This window comes from Sus scrofa, chromosome 1, assembly GCF_054392235.1.
Source record: "Sus scrofa isolate SSC_HxYL_T2T_F1_AM1 chromosome 1, Sscrofa_HxYL_maternal_Yorkshire_Landrace_v2.0, whole genome shotgun sequence".
Classification (NCBI taxonomy): Eukaryota; Metazoa; Chordata; class Mammalia; order Artiodactyla; family Suidae; genus Sus; species Sus scrofa.
The window spans coordinates 1,746,931-1,771,582 of record NC_139383.1 but is presented as its reverse complement, the minus strand read 5'-3'; the positions used below and the strand labels follow the sequence as shown (position 1 = coordinate 1,771,582).

The following is a 24,652-nucleotide window of genomic DNA, read 5'->3' as shown; positions in this document are numbered from 1 at the left end:
TGCACAGCTGAGTGGGGAGAGGGGACAGCCTCTCTGCGCTGCCAGATTCCTACAAGGAGTAAGTGCTGTCGCTCAGATGGGAATGCACTGGGTTTTTATTCTTTTCCAGCTGCACCCGTGGCATGCAGAGCTTCCTGGGCCAGGGGTGGAACCCACATCATGGCAGTGACCTGAGCCTCAGCAGTGAAGATGCCGGATCCTTAACCACCAGGCCACCAGGGAGCTCCCTCACTGGGGTTCTTCCTCTGAAAGGCTTGCGCACGGGCCAGACTGGGACCCCGTCCTCTGAGCAATGATGCTGCTGCTGTGAGGTCAGACCCCAAAGGAGGCTGAGACCAGGGACCAAAGGGAAGCCTTGCGGGTTGTCTCTGCTGTTCTCAGAAACCCAGCAAGACCAGTAGGTGAGCTTCCTCTGGGCTGAGACGCCACGGGGCCGGGCAGGTCCAGGGCAGAGGGACAGCCCGGCAGGGGCGGAGGGGAGCAGGAGTGGAAAAGGGCCTCGGGGACCCCTGCCTGGGGGCAGAGCTCGTGCCATCTGCCTCTCTGTCGGTCACAGTGCTCGGCTCTGGGAGTCTTGGGCGCTCTTACCAGGTGAGGTCACGGGGCCAGGAAGCCTGGAGCTGGGGGAGGGGTGCGGGGGGGGGGGGGGCTCGGACCTCACAGTGACACTGGACGCCTCCCTCGATTCTGAAGATGGTCTTGACCCCGTTCCCTTCATTTCGCCACCACTGCTCACGACGTGAGCCTCCGCTGGGCGTCGAGTCCACTCTGTCCTGGGAGCACTCTGAGGAGCAAGGGTCTAACGGTCACAGTCACTAAGTGTGGTCCCCAAAACAGACGGCGTCCTGTCCCAGAGGGGGCAAAGCCAGGAGCCCGTCCCCACCCCGCCCACGAGGTCAGGAACGGGAGCGGTGGAGTCACAGTCCAGCCCGTCGGGGGCCCCCATCCCGCCCAGGAACCAAAGCGAACCACACGGAGAGAAAATGCTGCGTCTGCCCTGAGCCTCTTTGTCGTGACTGTGACCTGCCTTCTGACAGGCTGGCTGTCTACCCCTCCCGACCCCACACCTGGGGAAGAAAGAGAGTTTGGGTGAAGACTGGACTGACTCCCCACACTGCAGATTCTGCTGATTGTCAGCCTGATCGGAGCCTCTGGGGCCTTTCGTGGACGGTCAATTTTAGAGCCGTTAGGGTCTGGCAGACCGTCCACCCGGTGGTCAGAACCAAGCGTTCTTGCTGCGGGCGGCCTGGGAGAGCCACCCGCCAGCCACGTCCAGGAAATCGGCAGCTGCCCGCAGGGGGCCTGAGGCTTTCTCACCAGCCCACCACCTGCCCCTTCGTGGATCTAGAGGGTCCTCGAGGGAAGAGTGTGGGTCACACAAAAGGACCAGTCCTGCCCCTTCCCCCACGACCGTTTCAACGAGTGAGGCTGGAGTCCAGTTGGCCGGGGGCAGGGGCAGCCCCGCTGTGACCCCTCTGCCTGTCCTGACCTCGCCTCCTCCCAAAACGCCGGCTGCCGGACGGCCAGGCCCACCCAGCTTTATGGCCCCCACCCCACAGTCCTGAAGCCAGCTGGACATCCCGGCTCGAGGGGCTTGGCCAGATGCAGAGGCCCAGGCCCCCAGGACTCACACTCTGTAAGGCAGCCTCCCCTCCCCCCTTCCCCGTGACCCAGAGGCTGCACTTGACACTCTCACACCCTAACCTTGGCCCTTCCAGGCACCTGGGGGCAACCCCTGGCTTCAGTTCTGCTGCCCCACAAGTTTTACTGCTGAATAAACAATTGAGCACCCCTTTAAATAGTGATTATGAAAAAAGATCCGAAGCCATCGCAAGCATCCACCCACAAAAGGAGACAGCAGAGAGGCTGTGGCTCCCGCTCTGGGCTGGGCGTGGACAGCAGGCAGTGGGGGGAACCACCCTGCCACCAGTTAGGCCACTGACGGGCCACCCAGCCTTGCGTCACCACCCCCAGAGTCCCAGAAGGAACCTGACCATGAGGCTTAAAAGGCTTGGAAAGACCTCAGGAATTCAGACAGTGCTTCTGCGCGCTGCCTCCCAAGGGGTCCTGTGCCCAGGACACCGAGGCTCTCAGGGGCAGGTTCTGAGTCAGTGGTCGGGCCCCTGAGACTGCCCTCTCGAGATCAGCGCGGGGCTGCAGGGCCCACGCTGTGTGTGCGCTCAGGGCTCCAGCCCAGCCGGGGAAGGTGGGGGAACTCACTGTCTGCATTTCCGGGGAGGACCGGACCGCCTGTGCTCAGCACACTGCTCCCTGCAGCCCTGAGCCGCCGCAGCACCAGCCTGAACACCAGAGCCTTTCCAATTCCCCCTCCGAGACGCTGGCCTTTTAAAACTGACTTCAGGGGCTTTATTAATTATTAGTTTTTCTTACCGCTTTAAAGCAATGCTCAGGGATGTGCTCAGAGGGGTTTCTCCCTTCGCTAAGTGTTAACAGAAGGAATGCTTCAGAAGCATAAAGCGTTTCACGGGGATCAGACTGCAGGCCCATGGCCCCGAGGACAGAGGAGTGTGGTCTGGGGACACTGGTCCCCCGCATTCCATGTTCAACCCAGAGACTGGCAGTTCCGAAGCAGCTCCGCTCACCCTAGAGAGATGCCAGAGCCGACCGCTTCAGAACTGCACAGCGTGCGTGTGCGGCTTCCTGCAGCTCCAGGGGTTACCCGCCAGCAGCAGGTACTCGCGCAGCCAGCCCCGCTGGGCAAAGCGCCGTGATGAGTAACCCACAATCCTTTCCCCCAAGAAATCTATCATTTGGGGGAGTTGGGCAGGCTAATTACTAACTACTATGCCAGGCGGAATGAAATAAATGCTTTAATAAACGCACAGGCAGTGCGTTAGGGAGGCGCTGGGAGGCAGTGATTACGTCTGATTCGAGGCGCCGGGTGAGCTGGCACAGAGGCTGGGCCCCGAAGATGCCACGGGCGGAGGAGGGCGAGAGACGCGTGACCCAGATCCTCGGTGACATCACCCTGACCGGCGTTTACAGGATGGCACAGCGGGTGTTCCCGTGCTGAACATTTCAAGCTGCATCCCCAGCTCCGCGTCTCCCTGTAACTCACCATCCGGCCCATCCTCTCGAGGAGACCAAGGCTGGTGCTCACGCCCCATTTCCCCTCATCCGCAGCCTGCTCTTTGCTCAGCGTCACATCCGAAGGCCTCTCTGGCGTGCGTTGCCCAAGGCCCAGGGGCCCTTCCCATCGTGCCGGGAAGGCTGACTGGCCACCCAGGGCGCGATCCTAGAATGATGGCCAGTTCTTTGCTCAACGTTCTCCTAAATATCCCACGTCCGTTTTAGGACGTCAGCGGTAACACCACCCAGGCGCTCACAGGCCGGTTGTGAGAGTACAGGGACCACCTGCCGGCTGCCCGCCCGGCGTCACCCCAGCCCAGGGAGGCGTGAAGGCCCAGCTGCGGCCGGGCTGTCGGGAAAGAGCGGTGGCCCAGCATCCTGAGGGTGCGCCGACGGCTCTCCCCTCCCAGCCTGCTCCCTCTCCTCCGAGGCTTCCGCAGTCCAGGCCCCAGCAGGGAGCGGCAGCCATGGACGACGCCCTAGGAGGTCATCCGTCCGCGTGGGGATCTGGGACCTTGGGTCTCCGTGGGCATCGCCCATCCTTGTCGCAGCCAGAGGCTCAGCGGAGGCCCTTGGACCAGACGCCCAGCCATGGGGAGGAGGAGCCGGAGACCGAGCCCAGCGGCAGAAGTCGATGCCCAGAGCTGGGAATACACAGGTATTTCAGTGACACTGGAATGACACTAACGCCACATGGAGGGGATGCTGACCTAAGGCGAAGCCGTCCAGAGCGGGCCCCACGACCTGGCTGGCTGGGGTCGGCCCACACTGTCTGCAGTGATCGGACCGGGCCGGGGGAGAGCTGTGATGCTCGGAGGACCCGGGCTTCGGCCCCTGCAGTCCCTGGCCCGGCCCGTTTGGTGTCCATCCCCCGCCCATGGGGACGGAGGCCATTTGACCAAATCCAGGCTGTTAGACGCAGGCAGCACCCAAGAGGGCAGAGCAGCAGCACCACAGGCACCTAAATGCTCCCCCCGGAGAGGGCACAGCCAGGCGGGGCCCCCGGCACCCTCTCCCTTGCCTCCCCTGACCCTCTCGGGGAACAGCCCTGAACGTGAGGCCCAAGATCCTTCCAGAAAAGGAACTTCCACTTGAGTGACTGGGGAGCCAGGGTCCAAACTGCCACCAGCCCTCCCGACCCTTGCTGCCTGTGGAGGGGGAGGTGGAGAGTGACTCTCGTGGAAGTTCCTGAGGCCCCCCCGCCCCGACCCCTGACACTCAGACGACTCCGAGCGCCTGGCCTGGGACACTCGCCTCGCAACATCCTCCTTCCGCTCCTCGCTCCTCGCCTGAGCCGGGATGGGACGCGGGAAAAGGCAGACTCAGTCTCCGCCCAAGCGCGACTCGGCCGCTGCGGACCCCCCCGCCCCGTCTTCCTCCGCAAAATCAAGTCCCTGCCGAGGGCCTGGTGCAGATTAGATGCCACTCTGCCACACCAAGGGCCTGCACGTATTTGTTCTGGCTGCATCTTGAAGTTGGAGCCGACACGGCTGCTGATGGTTGGCCGTGTAGAAAGAGAGACGTCCCCCGGGGGGTGGCCTGCGTGGTGGGAACAGGGCTCGCCCAGCCGGGATGGGGAGGGCACAGTGCCAGGCTTCAGTGTCAAAGGACATGCGTCCTGAGATGCCCACTGGGTATCTAAGCAGAAGGACCGAGGACGTCGCTGCCCAGGGGTGTCTGGAGTTCAGGGGGAGCTGGGCTGGAGCTCAGATTCAGTCTCTGGCACAGAGATGGTGCCTGACGCGGGCAGAGGGACCTGGCTGGAGGGCTGAGCCAGGCACAGAGTAAGAGTGAGAGGTCAGGGAGGGACCAGGGGCCGGGGCGGTGGGGGGCGAGAAGGAGAAGCCTGACGAGGCAGGAGGAGGGAACTGGCCAGATGCTGAAGGGGCTCAGGTTCAAGAAGACGGAGACTGACCCCCTTGGGTCCAGCCAGGAGGAGGGGACCCAGACAGAGCAGGGACGGATCGGGTCTGCAGGGCGACATGGGGGCTTCCGGACACTGGACAGGGACGTTTGCTGACAGCAGACACAGGGAAGTGAGGTCAACAGGAACTGGGGGGGGGGGGTTCCTGAGAGGGGTACACACCAGCACATTCCTGCACTGGCAGGAAAGACCAGGAGCTGGAGAGCAGGACAAGGCAGGTGTGGGGGGGGGATGCCTGTTCCCCAGGGCGGCAGGGAGGTGGTGGGGGTCCACCTTCTGCGCAGCCCGGCCCACCCACCCCATCCTGGGAGCAGGGCCCACAGCGACTCTCACACGGGAGCCGTATCGCAGGGCAGCTGCTGACCCCTCCAAACACAGCCGCCGGCGATGCAGGGTGGCCGTGCCTCTGAAAAGCTCCCCAGAGAGGCTTCGCAGCCACCCCACTCCCCGCCCAGCCTCGCCACAGGGAGCCACAGTGGGCTGTGTGGCAGAGGCCGTTCCGGCACAGGCAGCAGAGGGGCGGAGGCGATGCCGAAGCCGTGTCGCCATGCACGGCATGCGTGGCTCAGCTCTGATTCATTCACTGCAATCTCATCGGCTGTTTCCATTTCGGCGTGGAACCGGTCTTTCCTATTTCCCAGGCTGCGGGAATAGTTCGCTGCTGCCCCCATGGGCCTCTCCGTCCTTAACGTTTGGCTGCCTGGGGAGCAGAAATCACCCCAGGGCTCGGCGCCAGAACCAAGACCTTCACGCTGCAGGCCTTCCACGCTGACCCTGGCAGCCCCCTCTCCAGAGGCGGACACGGTCAGTCTCCCTCATACTGAGAGCTCCGGCCGAGACCCTGAGCGAGCCAAGCAGTGCTGCCGGGTCCCTGCCCCATCCCACAGCCCGGTCCCACACCCCCACACAAAATAGCAGGACCCCAGCCCCTGGCCCTAACCACCCCTCACCCAGAACCCTAGTGAGACGTCCAAGCTCCCCCCCCCCCCGACCCAGTGCCTGGCTTGTCCCGTCTGACTCCCGACAACCCCCTGAGGGAAGGTCCCCCAGAGCTGCAGGTCAGGGCCGCACGTGAGGGGAGGAGATGAGGCTTGGTTGGAGGAAGGGACGCGAGATCACGCACTGGCTCCTCCCAGGAGTTCCGGGGGAGAGTGTCCCAAACCCCGGCCTGAACCCCGGTGAGCAGCCCCCACGGAGCAGAGCAGAGAGGAGGTGCTTTCTTGGAAGACCTGATGCCAGGGCAAGGGTGGAGGTGGCAGAGCCTAGAGCCGCACCTGGCATACAGTAGGCGCTTAGCAAGTATCAGTGGATGGGTGAACGGATGGGCAGAGCGGGAGGTGGTGACAGACCCTGCCTGCCGACCCGAGCCTTAGGACGCACTCCAGAGCTGGTCATCTCCAGTGGGAAAGCAGCTCAGGGGGGTCTGGAAGCTGCACCTTAGACCCCTGGCTTCCCGGGCTTCCTGTCAGCCTGCAAGAGCCAAGGGCAAAGGAGACGGATATTTAGAAACTGGGAGAACTTTGGGCTCCATCCCTGGTTTCCCAACCCTTTGTCCAGAGTCCATGTGATTGAGTTGTACCCTGAGTGGAGCTGGCTCGATTTTTTCCAGCCCAGCCAATGCAGAGAAGCCTGGTAGCTGGAGGGCTCGGCCACCTAGTTAGCGTGATAATCTGGTCATCATAAAGAGACACAGACTGTCCAAGCACTTTCATCTATTAACTCACTTCATCCCCACAACAGCCCTGTCCTTATTCGCATTTTACAGTTGAGGAGACTGAGCAGAGTTACAAAGTGCCCCAAGGACATGGCGAGTATATGGCGCGCTGGCGATTAACATGGGCAGTGCGGGTCCATAGGGCTTGCTCCTAATCACCAGGCTACATTGCCTTTCTGAACCCAGAACATTAGGTTATAGCTATCCATTCTGTGTCCACCCATCCTTCCATCCATCCATCCTTCCATCCATCCATCCAGCCAGCCAGCCAGCCAGCCAGCCATTTGTCCATTCACCTGCCCATCCATCCATCCATCCACCCGTCCATCCATCCACCCATCCACCCACCCATCCATCCACCCACCCATCCATCCACCCACCCATCCATCCACCCACCCATCCATCCATCCATCCATCCATTCATCCACCCATCAATCCATCCACCTGTCCATCCACCCATCCACCCATCCATCCATCCATCCATCCATCACTCCGTACATGTACCTATCTATACATTTCTCTATTATTAAGAAGCATCCTGGGTTACTGGCTCAGCAGCCATCCAAACAATGTGGCAAAAGGAAGGAAAAGGCTGGCGTGCCTTTTTTTGTATGATCACATGTATTATCCGTGTCTACTACATGGAGAGAACATGCAACAGGCTGAAGTCTGGTGAGCATCCTCCGGCTGTCCAGGAGAATGCTTCCCTGGGTCTCCCCTGTTGACCCCCTCCGGGCCCGTCTTAAACCTTGCTCTGCCTATTGTCTCCTCGCTTCACACCAACCTTACGCCTCTCACAAAAGCCTTTCTTCTCATTTCCCAAACTTCACCTCGGTTATGGACAACACTGCATTTCTTCCAAAGCATAAACTTCCTTATGGGAGGAAACTAATTGGATTTTTTGTGTGTGGTAAATTACCAGGACCAGAGTGACCTAAGGGGTTGATTGCGTTGACTGGTGAAATTACAACCAGACCCATCTGGTCTTCCACGACCTTGGCTCTGTCCTCTCTTGACAAGCGAAGCTCGCACTCCTGGGCCAGGTTCTATGGTAAACATAACCCTGAACTCTGAACTGTTTCTCAATCTTGTTACCACCAGCGTAAACGCAAATGTCAGCACAGAGCTTTGCCAGGAGACTGAATGCCAGCACATAATGGAGTCCTTGTGTTTCCATCTGCAGCCAAAGAGAGGAAACAGTTTTGATCGATAGCTAATGCGTGCGGCTGTTGGGGGTTTTTGATACAGCCAATCAACACAACCTGAAAGCTGGTTCTGTAAAGGGCCACCCAGCTTTGAGTTTTGTGCACTGGGCTTGGTCTAACCTAAGTGTCTGTGAGGTTGGACCCAGGGGACAAGGCTGAGGGCTGAGAATGGGAATCAAAGAAAAAAGTTATCCTGATTTTCCTTCTGAGGTGAAAACCAAGGTCACTGCGTGTGGCACCCATGTTCTATGTCGCCTATCCCCAGATCCTCGTTCTCCGGTTAGGTGACCTCTGGGTGGGCACGAATGCTCCCTGAACAGCAACAGCTGATGTGGGTTAAGCGGAGACAGCACCCAGGGCAGCTCATGGACCCCACAAGGTCCTGTTTGCTCCCAGCGCGTGCAGGCCTTCCGACCTTGTGGTGGGTGCGGCCAGGTGACAAGGCGTGGGCCGTGGGCACAATCTCTGTACAGAGTGTGGGACCACCTGTGTGACACCCTCCCACACTCAACCCCCTCCTCTGTCCACTGGCTTTGCCGTCCTGGCTAAGAGCGAGGACCATGCAAACCAGAGCACCCATCACCAATGCCCGTGGACATGTGGACGGGGCAGGGACAGAGAGCTTGGGTGGTCAGATTCTGCAGCGCCTCCCAGCCTCACCTAATAAAGCACCCACTGTGTGCTGGGCTCCGTTCTAAAGCCTTAGCTGCAGCCACTCCTTTGGTGCTCAGAGCAGTCTCTTGAGAGCGACTGCACCTGCTCCTGGTTGAAAAGGAAACCAAAGCCCAGGGCAGAAAGCCGCACAAGGTTCGCGGCAGCCTTACACCCCGATGCTTTAAGAAATTAAGTCACTTTATAAAACTCAGGTCTGGGAGTTCCCGCTGTGGCTCAGTGGTTAACCAGTCTGACTAAGAACCATGAGGTAGCGGGTTCCATCCCTGGCCCTGCTCAGTGGGTTAAGGATCCAGTGTTGCCGTGAGCTGTGGTGTGGGTTACAGACATGGGTCGGATCCGATATTGCTGTGGCTGTGGTGGAGGCCAGCAGCTACAGCTCCAATTCGACCCCTAGCCTGGGGACCTGCAGAGGCCATGGGTTCGGCCCTAGAAAGACGAAAAAACAAAAACAAAACCCTCAGGTCTGCTCCAATGGCCTCAGACACCTACTTTCCCGAGCACAGCTGTGGGCGGCAGCCAGGCGATGTCCCTGCTTCGTGACAGGGAGGGACGTGGAGGCTGAAGAGAGGGTGCAGGCCACCCCCTGACCCACCGCAGGGCCCTGTGCTGGCACAGAGCTGCCGGGGATGGTGCCAGAACCCACGTGCTCACTGGCTGGGCCGCAGCGGCCCAGTCCCCACCGGGAGCTTTGCACACAGAGCTCCCTCCCCTGCCGTCGGCCGGCCGCCAGCTGGGTGCAGGGAAAGGACCCCCGTCTGGGGCGTCCACAAGGAACCGCGACAGAGGGAGGACGCCTTGCTCCAGGGGCCCAGCCCCCCTCCCAGGAGGATAAGCCGCACTCGGGAGGCGCGCAGGGCAGGTCTGAAGGCTGACTTTGAACTTCCGGGCCTGTGGCCTCGTGGAAGTCTCCTTCCCAATTGCTTTAGTGTCTTGGGAATTAAATGAGCTTGTTGGGACAGGAGCGCCCACCTGCAGGTCGTGGAACAGCTCCGACGCTGTGTGGACGGGAGGCCCGTGAGGGAGTTCGGCCCGCCTGGCAGGGCAGCATCTGGGCGGCGTCCGAAGGACGAGGCTGAGCAGCGGAGACCTGCCCTGGGCCGAAGGGCCCTCGGGCTGACTCGGGAAGGAAGTGCTGCCGAGGTCCCTGCCTTTGTCTTGCTCGGCTTCAGCCAGGGCTAGAGAGGCCTGTTTTCCTGGCAAAACAGATTTCTAAAATGACACGCTTTGAAGCCTGGCAGAAACCCTGGTTGGTTTCCGGCCCCATCCCAGTGGCTGTCTTCTTCCAAGAGGTTCCCTGGCCGAAGGTATTTGAACGCATCATAAAATCAGTCTCTGGGAGAAAAATCTCACTTCCCAGGCCCTGCCCGCCAGGTTCCAAACCACACGGCAGCACCCAGGACAGAAAACGAGATTTAAAAATACACCTTGACCTCCACGAAGAGGAAACATTTGTGCATGAAAACGGGGCCGAGCTGAACGGGGCTTTTCCACGGGAGTTTTCCTGGGGTAGGACAGGGCCCTTCCGGGTGGCTGGGAAGCCCCGTTTCCAGACGTCAGCCCACGTTCTGTGCTTGTGGCCCGGGCGGGGTTGTGGGGGGGGTCCCATTGTCCTGGTGTTTCCTCCAGTCAGAGTCATCGTCGCAGCCCCCCTCCCGCCCCCGCCCCGGAGTCTTCGTTCCACTGATTTAACTGGACCTTATTCGGAGACCTGGGCCACCAATCTGATGTCCACAGCCTCAGATTTTAGCTCACGTTGGGCAAGCCTTCCCTAGCGACCCAGCTGTGACCCGCCCTCGCTGGCCCCTGTGACACGTGTGCAGGCTCCTGCCTCCCCAGGGGCCGAGGTTGAAGTGGCCTTGCCAGGCCCCGGTGGGGGTGGGGGGGCAGCTCCTGGTCGCTGGGCTCCAGTTCCTTGAAATCAGGCTGACCAGGACCCTCAGGTCTTGACCTGAAAATTGGGAAGAACAACCCCTCCCCCACAGCGTCATGAGCTTTAAGTGTGACGTGGCTCGGGGTCCCCCGCAGCGTCTTTTTATTTGTATTAGTGGTGTCTGCCAACAAGGGGCCAACGTGTCGCCACCGGCACTTCTGATGACGCGCACAAGTTGGTTCCCACTGCTGTGATGTCCCCAGAGGCCCCTCTGTGCTGGGGGTTCTTGTAAGGGTAGCTGGGAGCTAGAGATGGCTCAGGACCCTCCCACAGGCAGGGTCTCCCTTCCGAGACGGGGGCGGAGAGGTGACACGTCGGGCCAGCCTAGAGGGCAAGGCCCACACCTTCGAGGACTCAGCCTCCCCCCAGACAGGGCCTGACGGGGTTGCTTCGCCACCAGCCACTGACGTCACAGCAAGTGGCCTCTCTCCTGAACAGACCACACTTTGGTTTTTGGGTTTTTTTCTTTTTCAGCAACACCCTCGGCATATGGAAGTTCCCAGGTCAAGGACTGAATCTGAGCCAGAGCCACGCCATAGCTGCCGTAACGCCAGATCCTTCACCCACTGCACCAGACCACGGATCGAACCAACTCGGCCACAGAGACAACGCTGGGTCCTTAACCCATCGCACCACAGTGGAAACTCCATCCACACTTTTGACCTGGGCACGAGTCCCCGGTCTCGACAGGCAGCGGGGGCAGCAGCATCCAAGCGGACAGGACCCGGGGAGCCCGGCCGTGTGCATCTCCGCCACTCAGGACTTTCCAGGTGCCCGGACGGCCGCCTCGAAAGTCCCCTCAAACAGTCCAGAAGCCCGCGGGGCGCGGCAAGGTCAGGTGCAAAACCCAGGCTGGCTTCATCCCGGGGCTTCCATCCCTCGTCCCCCCGTAGGAATCTGCCCTCGGTGGCTGGTCACTTCCTCCCTGGTGTCCAAAAGGGCACATATTTTTCCAGACTCCCTTCTTGTCTTCCTCAGGTTACGACTCTGTGACTCGTGCTGGGATGTACTGAAGCCCCTGAGAGAGAAGCGGCTGCTCTCATTTTCTGTATCATCGTCCCATTTTCCAGGAGGTCACGTCTCTCCGTGTCAACCCCGCTCTCGGAGCCTCAGCATGAAAGGCCGAGGTTCCCTTTGTCTTGTACAGGGACCACGTTTTAGCTGAATAAACACGAGTGACACGTGCAGGCTGGAGAAACGCAGGACGAGGCTCGCTTCCCGCGGGCCGTGACCTAGGAAGCTCGTCTGTGGGGCTTCTGTGCACAGCGCGGTCCCCACACTCGCCCCAGACGGGCTTCCCTCCATTTCAGGGATGTGTTTTACCCGAAAGCCGTCCCACCTAAATGTTTGCGCCTGAAAACCACACGTGGGTTGGTGCCATGGTCACCAGCCTCATGGGAAGGGGCCAAGGGGCGCGGGCAGGGGAGCGGGGGCCGGCAGGGGCGGCCACCAGCCAGGACCCAGGAAGTGGGTCTTCTCATCAAGTCCGCAGCAGGGGCCCCGATGATCCTGTGTGGAGGGAAGGACAGTGCCCCCCGGGCCTCCCCACCCACACTGTGGGTGCTCACGCCCCCCCAGGCCCTCCTCCCACCCCCGAAAGGCCCCAAAGTCCTGCCAGAGCAGCACTTCCCAGCGGGAGGTGGGACTGTCTGAACACAGGCCCTAGAGTGGGACGGGAGCTGGGACGCCACTGTCCCAGAAGAAGGACCGTCCGGAGGGATGCCAGCCCCCACAGAGGGAGAACGGAGCGTCCGTGGTGGGACAGCCAGGGAGGCCATGGCCCCGCATCTCATGCCATGTCCTCACCCGGGCTGGGCCGCAGAGCTTCTGCCCCAGACTGTGCCCTCAAGACTTCTGAGACTTCGTTACGTCCTCTGTGGCCACTAGAGCCCCCCTCGTGCCACCTGCCATCTCAGGGGTGGGAGGGCTGAACCTCCCCGTCTCCAACCCTCTGCATCAGCAGGTGCCTCACGGCAGGGATAGACCACATGGTCCTGCAGCTGCGTGGACGGCCCCACTGTGACCTGCTGTCCCCTCCCCGCTCCTCCACTCAAGCACCCGTCCTACGGCTTCTGACAACCCGTCCTTCTCGGCGGCAGAGGCCCCCATGCCCACCCTCGTGCTGCAAGCCTCTCCACCCCAGACTCCACTTTCCCGGCCCCTCTGTCACACGTCACCCCCGCCCCAACTGCTTATGAGACCCCGTCCAAGCCCCGTGTGGTTTCCAAAGCCATCCAGACGTTCCTTCTTCTCTGCTCCCCCAGCCCTGGGGTACGCGCTGTCCTAGAGTCCCGGCCACTGGTCCCCTGAACCCACCGCTGCTCCATTCTCAGGACCAGCCTGTGCTCTCCCTCCAGCTCCCCAAATCCTGACACCCCCCTCACCTGAGGCCCAAACATCTCAGCCCAAAGGACAGCTGCCTTCACCTGCCGCTAGTCCAGCCCCGCACGGACACACGAGATCATACACGAGATGTGAGTGTGTTCAGGAAAAAGCTGAGGGCCCGGCAGTCAGCTGCTACACACTATCTCTCCAGGTCCCGTCAGTGTAGATGCTCAGTGCCGCAGGGAAGGGGCAAAAGAGTTGACTGCGTCGTAAAACAAATTAGTATATAATCAATATACCCTGTTTTAAACTGAAGTTTCATTGATTTACCATGTATTAGTCTCAGGGGTACAGCAAAGTGATTCAGTTATACATACATTCGTATATATATTTGTTCTTTTTCAGATTCTTCTCCCTTATAGGCTATTACAAAATCCCTGGCTATACAGTAGGTCCTTGCTGGTTACCTGTTTTATGCATAGAAATGTGTGTATGCTCATCCCCAACTCCCAACCTCTCCCCCCTCCAGTGTATACTTCAAAATGATAAGCCATCTTCCCTTGTATTCTCTAAACTACGCAACTGCCACGTAAACACACCTATATAACCCATTTACCAAGATATATGAGTTGTAGTGCAAACTGTTTACCCAATCTAATCATTTTCAAATCACCAACAGACACCGAAAAAGGTTGATGCGACTTTTATTCAACATAGCAGTTCCTCTAAGATGCCCCTGACCGAGCCGTGATTGACGTGGGAACTCCAAAATCCTTCCAATTTCCCTATTAATTACGTGATCATTAGTCGACTTTAGTTCTTTTAACGTCTTTGACGTGGTTCATGGTACAGAGGCTTGGGTGAGCATTTGCAGCACGGAATCCATTACACATGAAGCCCCAGCTCTCCTCCCACCGTCTGACGCTTCCACGAGCTCCTGGAAGTTGGTTACTGGATACTCATTAGCTGCCTGGATTTCCTTTACCCACAGAGCTCCACACCTGTCACTCGACTTGGTTTCAAAACTCCAAAATTGAAAAGCCTTAACCCTTCATTTTATTTGTTTCCCTTTTTCACTAAAGCCGTAAGTGGATCTTCATATAACTTCCTGGGCAAGCCGGTAGCTTTTGATCTTGGAAGAGCTACTGTCGTTTTCATTTCAAATTTCATGTCTTGTCCCTTCTCTTGAATATAATTTACTTTTCCTTCATCATTCCGCTTATTTGTTTTATGTGTTCTTTCACTCAAGAACCGGCACCCACCAGGTGCGAGGTGCATGAGTTACATCAGAGATCAAAATCAACGATATTAATAAAAATCTCTGCCCCAACGGGGCTTATGGTGTGGAGGAAAGAAGATCCATAATAAACACAGCAACAAAAAAAATGATATGTGTTTAAAGGAGATAAGACCTACGGGGGAGAAAAAACTAGAGCAGAATCAGAAGGTCTGGGCACAATGGGGGCTGCTCTGAAATTTGAACAGGAATCGTCAAAGAGGTCCCACCTGCAAGAACGGACGTGCGGAAGCCTTCTTGGGCTTTGCTTTAACAGCTGAAACGGGTCCTTGTTATAAAGGTAAAGAAGGCAGCTCCATCTTCGCTGGCGAGTGGTGCGCGTTGAAGGCGGCGTGTTCATCCTCAGACGTGGAAATGCTCAGCCGCTCTCAGGTCACAGCTTCCACCAAAGCCATCTCCACAGAGCCTGTAACACCTCCAGCGCCCAGGGTACCCATTAGGTCCAAACATTCTTCCCACTTCTTTTCTTCCTATTCCTAGCTCTTCAGACAGAGCAGTTAACTCTCTCCGCTGTTTCCTTGGTATGTGAAACAGATACAGAGTTTTTTGAGAAACGATATAAGGTGACCCGCTTGCACACTTGTTTATGCCACCCAGATACAACTGAATGTGGTCATTTTAGACTAAACATCTGGAAATTTTTATAAAAATTCAGCAGAAGTGCCACACTTTCTCTTTCCCATCAATTACAATTAAACTATGGTTGCAGTGTAACTGAAACACACAGACACTGGTTACAGGTACCCGAGGAGTTCTTTGTAGGAGTCCCCACTGAAATCACCTTATCAAGCACTGATGATGATAAGTGATCTGCCCCTTCCAGAACCACGAAGTCAACCGAACCATGCAAGGCCTGTATTTTGCACTTTAAATAAATCATTACACTTTTCTTAAGAGGCGAAGCGTGACCAACAGTGTCGGGAAGGTGTTGGCTTGGTTTGTACGTTTCTCTAAAAGTTGTTTTCACCTTTCAGTGGATGCAATTTTCAGCGAGCGATGTCCAAAACCCAGATGACAACGATCTTGCCGCAGTGTTATTCTGCTTTGGAAGTTCTAGTAACGAGTCCGTGTCCGAAACGCCTGATCACTTTTAGCCACAGGGTAGGTGGTATGAAATTACGATAGCACTTTTCTAAAGGTTTTCCATTGGCTTTATTCACATCCCTTGATAACATTTTTGTTTTCTAATTTTAATGTTTCTTATATGAGACTGAATCATAATATTCTTTTAAGCTTCTCCTCATTAGTTATCACAAATATTCTTTATATAAACTGTGCCTTTAGCAGAACAAGATTATCCTTTTGCTAAAATATGTGGGTGATTAGCATTTTCAGCTTTTAACACATGTAGGTAATCTTTGCATCAGTATTTAGATCGGCATCAATAGGCCACTCAAGTTTTGTCCAAGTAATCGACGTGCTTTTTGTTCCGGAAATAGGGCTTTTCCAATGCCTTTTCCCCATAATATCAAATCCCGCTCCAAGCTGGCCTGGTGTTTCCACAGCATCGGATGTTCCAGGCAGCAGATGTGTGAACATTAGTTCTTCCTGGCTCCCCTGAGGACTCAGAAGACTCACGGTTATGAGATTGAAAGGGAGCAGTGGCACATCTACCCAGAGTGGTGTTTATAATATTTTACTGTAAATTCTGCAGCTCCCGCTCACATAAGAAACTCAATGCACCATGACAGCAAAACCAAGATTTTCTCAGGAAACAGTAAAACAGGAAGCGCATTTATCTGTAGCCGTGGGAACGGCCGAAACCCAAGGCGTTTACATCAGTTTCTATCACTAGGAACTGTCACCACTATCACAACTGCTCCTACGCTCCTCACTGGGGGATATCTCAGAACTCCCAGCCACCCCTCCTTCTTGAGAACATGTTACTGCCAGGCCGTGCGGGCGGGTCTCAGACAGACAATGGTTAAGTGGCCACTGGTGGCCGTCTTGTCAGCATGCAGGTGGCTTTTTCATCCAAGGAGAGGAGCGAAGAGCCGGCCGTAATCACTAGTCTTCACCGCACCCCTGGCTCTATCGCAGGGCCTTGCCCTCGCCGGGGGTTCTGGTCTCGGCATGTTAATGTGGGGTGACCTGCCTCCGTCCGGCCTCTCCAGCCGTGTGGCCAGACGCATGTCTTGTTCCGCACGGGTCTGCGCGTGCCCCATGGAGGGTGGGCAGCTGAAGTCGCCCCAGAACACGAGATCACATTTTTAGGAAAGGGACCAGCGAAAATTCTCAAGCCCCTTGACCCACTTCCTTCCTCGAACGTTTTGAGGATTAAAAGAGAAAACGTTCCAAGTGCCGGGTTCACGGTCCGCGCTAAGTCCGATCAGCAGCCACCACGGGGCCGAGCTCGCCGCGCTCCGATGCCGATGCCGTGGGACGTCCTCCCAGAGGCCCGTCCTGTCCCCCTTCGTCCCGCGGCGCTTCCAGTCTGCCGCACCAGGCTCGATGGCAAACGCGGCAATTTCATTCCTTCGATTTGTCCTGAAAAGGCCTGACTTCAGTCACTTTCTTCTAACTGGGGGGGTCTGACATTCCGAGCATTTTTAAAATCAACGTTCTGGTCCTTCGGTGGCTTCCACGTGGCCCATCGCCCAGCGCGCAGGCGCAAGAAGGGCCGCGGAGGAGTCGAGAAGGAGGCCGTGCTCAGTGCGGCCGTGCAGTGTGCCGACTGCTCCCGCTGGCGCTGGCTCCTCCCCCGCCGGGGCGCTGATGCGCAGCCCGCATGGCACACGTGGGGGCTTCTTGCCGCCCGCTCCACTGTCTAAATATTTAGACACATGGTTTCTAAGCCACGCACGTCTCTTTTCCCACGTACTTAGCTCCCAGCTCGGCCCCCAAGCAGACAGTGAGATGGTTTGGTTACGGTGAAGCGAGAAAGGCTTTTCTGGGAGCTCCCGAGTGGAGGCCTTTCTAAGCTGTGAGGAACTCGGCAGCAGCGGGGCGGTGCTCAGACTGTTCTGCCCAGGCCAGCGGGGAGCAGGGGGCCCATCGGCCTAGACGAGCTTCCGGCCGTTGAGACCAGGGCTCAGGGGCAGACGCCAGACCCACCCTCACCAGGGCACCATCAGGGCCCAGGACACCATCCGTACACCGCGTCCCCAGACCTGCCCGGGGAAGGGGAGGCGCTTCTGGGGAAACGGAAACCAGTGCAATTCAACTTCAGGTCAAGAATCTGATGAAAGTGTCCACCTTAAATTAGTGCAAGTGAACTGGCTCACCAGCTGGGAAAGCAGCAAAGAGGTGCCGGCTGGTCCGGCCTCGTCCCCTGACTAGCCTTCGTCGTGGATTCACGGCACAAGCAGAGCACCCTGCGTGATGGGTTGGCACCTGCTTCACCTGCGGGAAAGCACATGCACGTCACTTTGGCCATGTGATGTGACTGTCCCCACGCAGCTCCATTCCTGGGCCCGGGGGCCGGATGTGTCTCAACAAGAGGCAGTGCCTGTGACACACAGAACTGTGTTCCCTTCTTTTTTTTTTTTTTTTTTTTTTTTTTGTCTTTTGTCTTTTTGTTGTTGTTGTTGCCATTTCTTGGGCCACTCCCGCGGCACATGGAGGTTCCCAGGCTAGGGGTCCAATCGGAGCTGTAGCCACCGGCCTCCGCCAGAGCCACAGCAACTCGGGATCCGAGCCGCATCTGCAACCTACACCACAGCTCACGGCAACGCCGGATCCTTAACCCACTGAGCAAGGGCAGGGACCGAACCCGCAACCTCATGGTTCCTAGTCGGATTCGTTAACCACTGTGCCACAACGGGAACTCCTGTGTTCCCTTCTTGAGCAAGGAGGGACTGTGGTCTCCGTGTGTCACCCTCGGTGCCAGATAGGCCAGCGCTCGCAGCACGCCGAGCGGGGTGAGGCTGTCTCCCTTGGCCCCCAAAGCTGCACTCAGGTGCACAGGATCCTGCCATCCTCACTAGTGGACACCCCGCCCCCTCTCGGTCACCCTCCCAGCACCACGATGGCAGGTGAGTGACAGCTGGGGGACCCCCTTCTAACTGCTCTCCCTGTGCTCTCTGCCCCCTTGGTCCAGGCCACTTTGCAGCAGGATCCCCTGCCCCCTCCCACCCCACCAGGACCCTCTGCCTCCAAAGCCACGGCCAGACTCGCCTCCCCAGACGCCCCTCCATCTGGCGTCCCGTTCCCCCCCACACTCAGGAATGTACAAGCCTGCTAATTACTGGCCTCACCAGTCACCAACTCGCTTGTCTGGTTCTGGAGCCTTTCCAAGCCCATCTCCACCCAGCACGCGGGTGACGCCCGATTCCTGGCGTCTCCTCCCCGCCTCTGTCCCTGCCAGGCTTCGGCCTGGCCACTTCCCCGGCCTCGGCCACATGACCTCTTCCTGCTTCCTGCCCCGCTCTGCACAGCAGCTCCCCGTGGCTGCAGCTCTGCCCCCACAGCAGGCAAGGCGTGTGCCAGAAACAGCCCCAGGACAGCCGAGTGGCCGCTCGGGACCACACAGCACAGCAGGGCCGGGCCAGGTCGCAGGCTGACCTGTCTGCTCTGAAGCCCACACTCACCCCAATCCCACCGCCTCCCTTTCTTGCCAACTCCTGGACCAGTTATGAGAGGCCCCCGAGGTGCAGCGAACTTTCTAGACTATGTACTTGAGGCTAAAATGCTCTGGAGACAGAGTCTTGGGAAGGTGTGTCTGCGCTGGGCCTAGAGTGACAGGTGACAGGTGTGTCCTTTGGTTTCCCTAAACACATGGGTGGGGAGGGCCTGGTCTAGAAGAGGCCACCTGACCCCTCTAGCTCCTGAGGCTGCCACCTTCTGGGTTCCTGCTTCTCTGTCAGCTTGCAGTTTGTCGCTGAATAATTGTGCCCTACGAGTAGTCGAGTCTCCCCACAAATGCTTGAGGTACCGTCTTGCCAACACAAATCCATCCAAATGTTGAAAATTGCCCTTCTCCTCCTCAGCCAGGTTGCAGTGTCACCGAGAAGGCTCCAGATGCGCTGCTCCTGGCTTGTCCGTGCCATGTCATCCTGCGGGGCTGGCCAGTGGCCCAGCTTTCCACTTGCAGGCTCACTCCCCGAGCCCAGCTTCCTCACGCCTCGAGAGGCAAAGAAGGGCCGCGGGAGCTGTCCTGAGTGGCCACCTGTTGTGGAGGCGAGGACTCTAAAGGCAGAGGCCACGTCTCCAAGTCTGAGCGGCTGCGGTGCCAGCGAGGATGCTGCTTCAAGGGACTCCCTCCCTTTTATGCCCGCGGATGAGCGTCAGAGCCGCCGCTGAAACCCAGGCAGCCACTCGGGAACTCTGCCCTCTCCCAGTTCCTGGTCAGCTCCGGGCGGCGCTGCCCTCGGCTCTGAGGAGCAGGGATCTCAGCGCCACTCTCCGCAGAGCCCGGGAGCACCTGGCGTCAGGAGGTTAAATCCTTTCCTGTGTTTTCCTTCCACACCCGCCACTGGGCTCCTCAGACCAAGGCATCTGACCAGGACATTCGGCCAAACGCATTCAGGAGACTGGTGATCGACATGATCGACAGGCCAATCCAGAAAATTCCTCTGCACCTGCACCCATCAGGCCCGGAGAGGCGTGCTGGGTGGAGGATGGAGCCACTGGGCGAGGCGCCCTCCGCACCAGATCTGGCAAATCCAGGCATGGGAGGGGGTTCTGGGGGCAGGTCCCCGTTTCCCGTCCCTGATGCTAGTGTCACACGAATGGGAGACCCCTGCCCAGGACACAGGGGCAGCTCCAGGCGCACAGGCCGCCTGGTGTCACTGAACCTTCGCAACGAGACCGTCCCTTCTCCCTCCTCCGGGGGCAGGACCAAGCCTCGCTCATGAGGAGCTGTGCGGAGGCTGGACCAGCGCCGAGGCTCCGAGGCTGCTCCTGAGCCCGACGCTGAGTGACGCGCGCCAAGGACGTGCTTCTCCAGCCCTGACGTGCAAATGAGTGGCCTGGCGGCCTGACCGTCTGCACAGTGACCAGCGGGCCTGGAGGCCCTGCTGGGGGCTGGCAGCCCTCCCCTGAGTAGCAGAATCTCACCCACGGCCAGAGCCCTGGGTCCTGCCCTCCAAGGCCCTGCCTTCATCGTGCCTCGTTCTATGAAAGATCCCAAAGTTTGAATTCTGTGATTCCGTTTCGTGTTAGCCACGATTCCCCAGGGAAGCAAACCAGTAGGAAATACATGTGCGTGTGAAGAGCGATTGTAAGAACTGGCGCCCATGACCTGGGGGCTGCGCCCCCGAATCCATGGGGTAGGTCTGCGGGCTGGGGATTCGGGGCAGAGCAGCTGTTACTGCCTTGAGCCTGAAGACAGTCTGCAGGCAGAATTCCTCCTTCTGCAGGAAATTGCAGTCTTTGCTCTTAAAAAAAAAAAAAAATTCATTTTATTTTATTTTATTCTGGCCGCACCCACGACACGCCGAAGTTCCTGGGTCAGGGATGGACCCTGAGCCACTGCAGTGACAGCGCTGGATCCTTAACCCACGAAGACAACAGGGAGCTCCAGTCTTTGCTCTTAAGACTGATTGGACGAGACCCACCACATGCCAAAGATGACCTGCTGCACCCAAAGCCGACTGAGTTAGATGTCCGTCACACCTGCACAGTGGGCAGCATCTGGAGGGTGTCTGAGCAGACACCACCTTGGCACGCGAGAGTAGCCATCACAACGGCAGACGTCCAGAGGCGCCGTCCTCCTCCATTTGTCAGGGCCTCTGCCCTGCGAGTCTCTGCCTTTGAGGTCAGGCCTACCTGCCGTCCTTCTCCACTGCCCTTTCTCCTTTCTGATTTTCTCCCAACGTCTCAAATGTGGTCCCTGCCAAGAAACGCTGCAGTGATTGCCCTGAAGAGACAGGCTCGCTTATTGTGTGTTCTGCACGCATCTGCCAAGTGCTCGCATTCTTCTGTCTTTCAAGTAAAAAACCAGGTGTTCGAGGCAAAGTCGCTAGTTCAGCTGGCAACGCAAGCAGCCCTCAAGGCACCCTCGGTCCATTGACTCCTGGAGGAGGGCCGTGGCCACCTGGCCTGTTTTGTTCCACAGAACATTTAGAAGCAATGCAAGGTCTCAGTGTCTGAGACCCAGCAGAGTTCATTTGTACTGCTTCACATGCTTAAGGGAAAATGGCCATTTTCTCACCAAAAAGCTTAGTGTGGAGAATCCAGTGACAACCTGGGGATGCTGAGGCGCCAGGCATTACGTGTCAGTGCACCTGTCAACATGGCAACAAAGGCAAGCAACCTTTTTCTTCTTACTGTGAAAACGGCTTCGTTCTCAGCTTTGCATTTAGACATCGGGTTTGACTGGCAAACCCGAAAGGCGGTTAGGCTGCCCGGGGATCCACGGAGCATGCCCTGAGAACCGGGGCCCTGCACGGTGGCATTCTACTCCTTATCCTCACTTCCAATGCCCTTGGCAACCTGACCGTCTCTCGACACCCCCACAATTCCGTCTGTCACATCACCCCCAAAACACCAATGCGTTTATGTCGGGCAGGTCTGCATTGTGACACGGGCTCCGTTACTAGGTGCGTAACCTGGAGAAAAGTAGCAAAGCTTTTTCAGCTTTTCTCCTTGGGAAAATAGGCGTAAACATAGCCATCAGGCCGTTGTGAAAATCAGAGGACTTAATGTATGTAAGACACCTGTCATTAATAAGTATTAGTTCCCTTTGTCCCCTGCTGAGGCTAAAAGGCCTGAGAGTCTCTGAAAGCCCTGCCGGGCCGTCATTCAAGCCGTAATCAGATTCACTTGTCTCTGCAGTGAATTCCCAGGACTCCAAATCCGGCTGGAAACCGCCTCCTCCTCCAAAGTTTGGCCGACTTCCATCTCACTTCTTTGAGCATGAAAAGCAAGCATTTTCTAAATTATTCGCTTTTAAGTTAGTCATATACTCGCTCATTATTTCACAAGCATATCTCCTCCCACAACTAACATCTAAGCTTCCGGAAGAAGAACTATTTGAAAAATGTTGTAACTCTCCTGGTGGGGATTTATTGCTACATAACCGCTTATGCCAAAGGGCAGTGGCTTGGAAAGAGCCATGCCCATTATGACTGCGGCTCCTGTTTCTCTGGCTCAGGTCACAGCATGGAGCCCTGCCCCCACTCTGTGACATCTGGGGTGGACTCGCTGGCAGGTCCTTTCTCTCCTGGTCTGTCAGCAGAGGCGGCCGTTGGCCGGGGCCCCTTCATGCGCCTGGGCTTCCTCGCCACGTGGCCCTCAGGTTCCCAGGCCAGGGGTCCTGATGGAGCGCCGGGCAGAGCCCTGCTCCTTCTGATGACCAGGCCTCCGAAGGCACACAGCCTCTCCTCCACCAAAAGCACTGGCTGGGACAGTAACCAGGTCCCATGGGGACTCAAAGGGAGGAGACAGGGGCCCTCACCTCCCAGGGGAGGACTGTCAGCTCCAGGGCAGGTTCCAGGAAGAGGATGCAGCTGGGTGTGACCTTCTACTGAAATTCCCCCACGCCCTCTAGAAATTCCCTCTGAATGAGTGTAAGTGTGCGAGCCTGATGAATAAATGGAGGGAGGTGGCTGTCATTTGGAAGAGGTTTTCTCAACTGAAATGGATCAGGGCGTAAGCTAAACTGTCACATGGACTCAGAGTCTCTGTTTACTCGCCTGATTGTCCTCCACCAAACGGTATATTCCTTGGAGGCGGAAGCTGTGCCTGGGATCCTCAGAGAAGGCCCCAGTGCCTGGGGGGCGACAGGTGCTCGGGAAGCACTGGGAGGAAGGGAGGGAGGAAAGAAAGAATGAAGGGGGGGCGGGGAGGGGAAAGGGATGAAGCTTCTTCCGGCTACGACGAACTCTTAAGATCCAGGGATGGGGACATTCTGGTTCCAAGAAGTGTCAAGTGTCATCCGTGCAGGAACCACAGCACAGCCAGGACGGAAATGAAACATAAATGAATTCACTGCATTATTCTCTCTCCAAGGCCAGGAGTCATCTTTGCCTGAAGGGGGAAAAGACCCAGGTTTTCAAGGGTTCATCTGTGGGTTCATGCTGTCAGTTCAAAAGGGTGCCCCGGAATGTTCGAGCCAAGCAAATCTACCGACTCAGAGCGATTTCGCCTGTTCTTTCCTTCTGCAACCAGGGAATGTGTGTAACTCATTGCCCTTTTCAAAGGAGTAATTCATTTGTACCTCGATTTCCTTTGAAAACGTAATGAAGAGAACCCCAGAAATGGATGGATTCGCTAAGGCTAATGCTGGAACTCTTCTTTTGGAGAGTTCTCTGTTTTTGAAAATTAAATGTAGTTTTTTTAAAAAACAGTTGATGGCAAATAAGAGTTAAATCCAATAGGAAGCCTGGAGGTTTACATGAAATCTGATCACGAAAATCAGCTCTCCCTTCTCCCACATTACGAACGAAAGGGGAGAGTATTTTCAAATCAGTCTTGAGCTGGGAATTCCACTCAATCTCTCTCTTTTTTTTTTTTTTTTTTGGTCTTTTTGCTATTTCTTGGGCCGCTCCCACGGCATATGGAGGTTCCCAGGCTAGGGGTCCAATCGGAGCTGTAGCCACCGGCCTACGCCAGAGCCACAGCAACTCGGGATCCGAGCCGCGTCTGCAACCTACACCACAGCTCACGGCAACGCCGGATCCTTAACCCACTGAGCAAGGGCAGGGACCGAACCCGCAACCTCATGGTTCCTAGTCGGATTCGTTAACCACTGCGCCACGACGGGAACTCCCTCTCTCTCTTGATATTTCTGTATGATATCATAATTTTCTTAAGATGAATTGGCTTTTCTCCCTAGTACTCCTCCCTTGCCCTCCATTTTCAGGCTGAATTCTGTGAAATTGGTGTCCGTGGGATGACTTGGGATCGCCGTCCATCTGCCCCCAGCCCGTAGCCGAGACACCAGCACAAATGTCCATCTCTCGAGCCCGACCTTCCCCCCACCTCTGCCTTGAAGGCTTTCAAAAGGATTCTAAGCAACACTTGTATTGCTTCACTAGTGAATGTTTAAAAATATTCACCTTCATTTAAACTTTGAGTGCATCCTGTTTCCACGTGATCGGGCAGCACCAGCCAGCTTCCGTCTCCCTCCTTTTTTGAATTGTGTGCTTGTAATTTTATTAATAATGCGTAGATGGTTAATGGATCAGGGTTCTCGGTAAACAGAGGTGACTCGCGAGGTGTCCCCAGCAAAGCACACTGATTACTCTGGAGCCCGAAGGGCAAACAAGCCTGCGTAACAAAGGGTGATTTGGCATGAGCGTCTCAGGTAACCGCCTCGCCCTGTCACCTGTGCTGCTGGGCTCAGGGCCACCTCCGGCAGGAGCGCCAGCCTCACGGAGACCGACCGCACCTGTTCCAGCGGCAGGAGTGTCGTCACTGTCCCAGCAGTTTCGGATCTGCAGGCGGCCTTGTAAGTGCCGGCTGATCACCATCCATTTACCTTGGAAAGTTCCTTCCGGTCAACCACGAAAATGATGTCTTTGAAACTATCGACACTGTTTCGAAGCCGATACTCAATATGTACCCCCACCTCAATCTTTTCTCACTCCTCCAACCTCGCTAAGGCCTT

At 57.2% G+C, this 24,652-nt stretch overlaps 1 long non-coding RNA gene across 1 annotated transcript; it reads right to left on the bottom strand.

Annotated features, from left to right (window-relative positions):
* Nucleotides 1-13,550: 13,550 nt before the first annotated feature.
* Nucleotides 13,551-18,513, bottom strand: LOC146405859 (uncharacterized). The gene is made up of 2 exons (XR_014839326.1): nt 18,357-18,513; nt 13,551-17,502 (listed from the first exon to the last, which is right to left on the bottom strand). It is a non-coding gene; the product is annotated as an uncharacterized LOC146405859 (long non-coding RNA).
* Nucleotides 18,514-24,652: the final 6,139 nt, after the last annotated feature.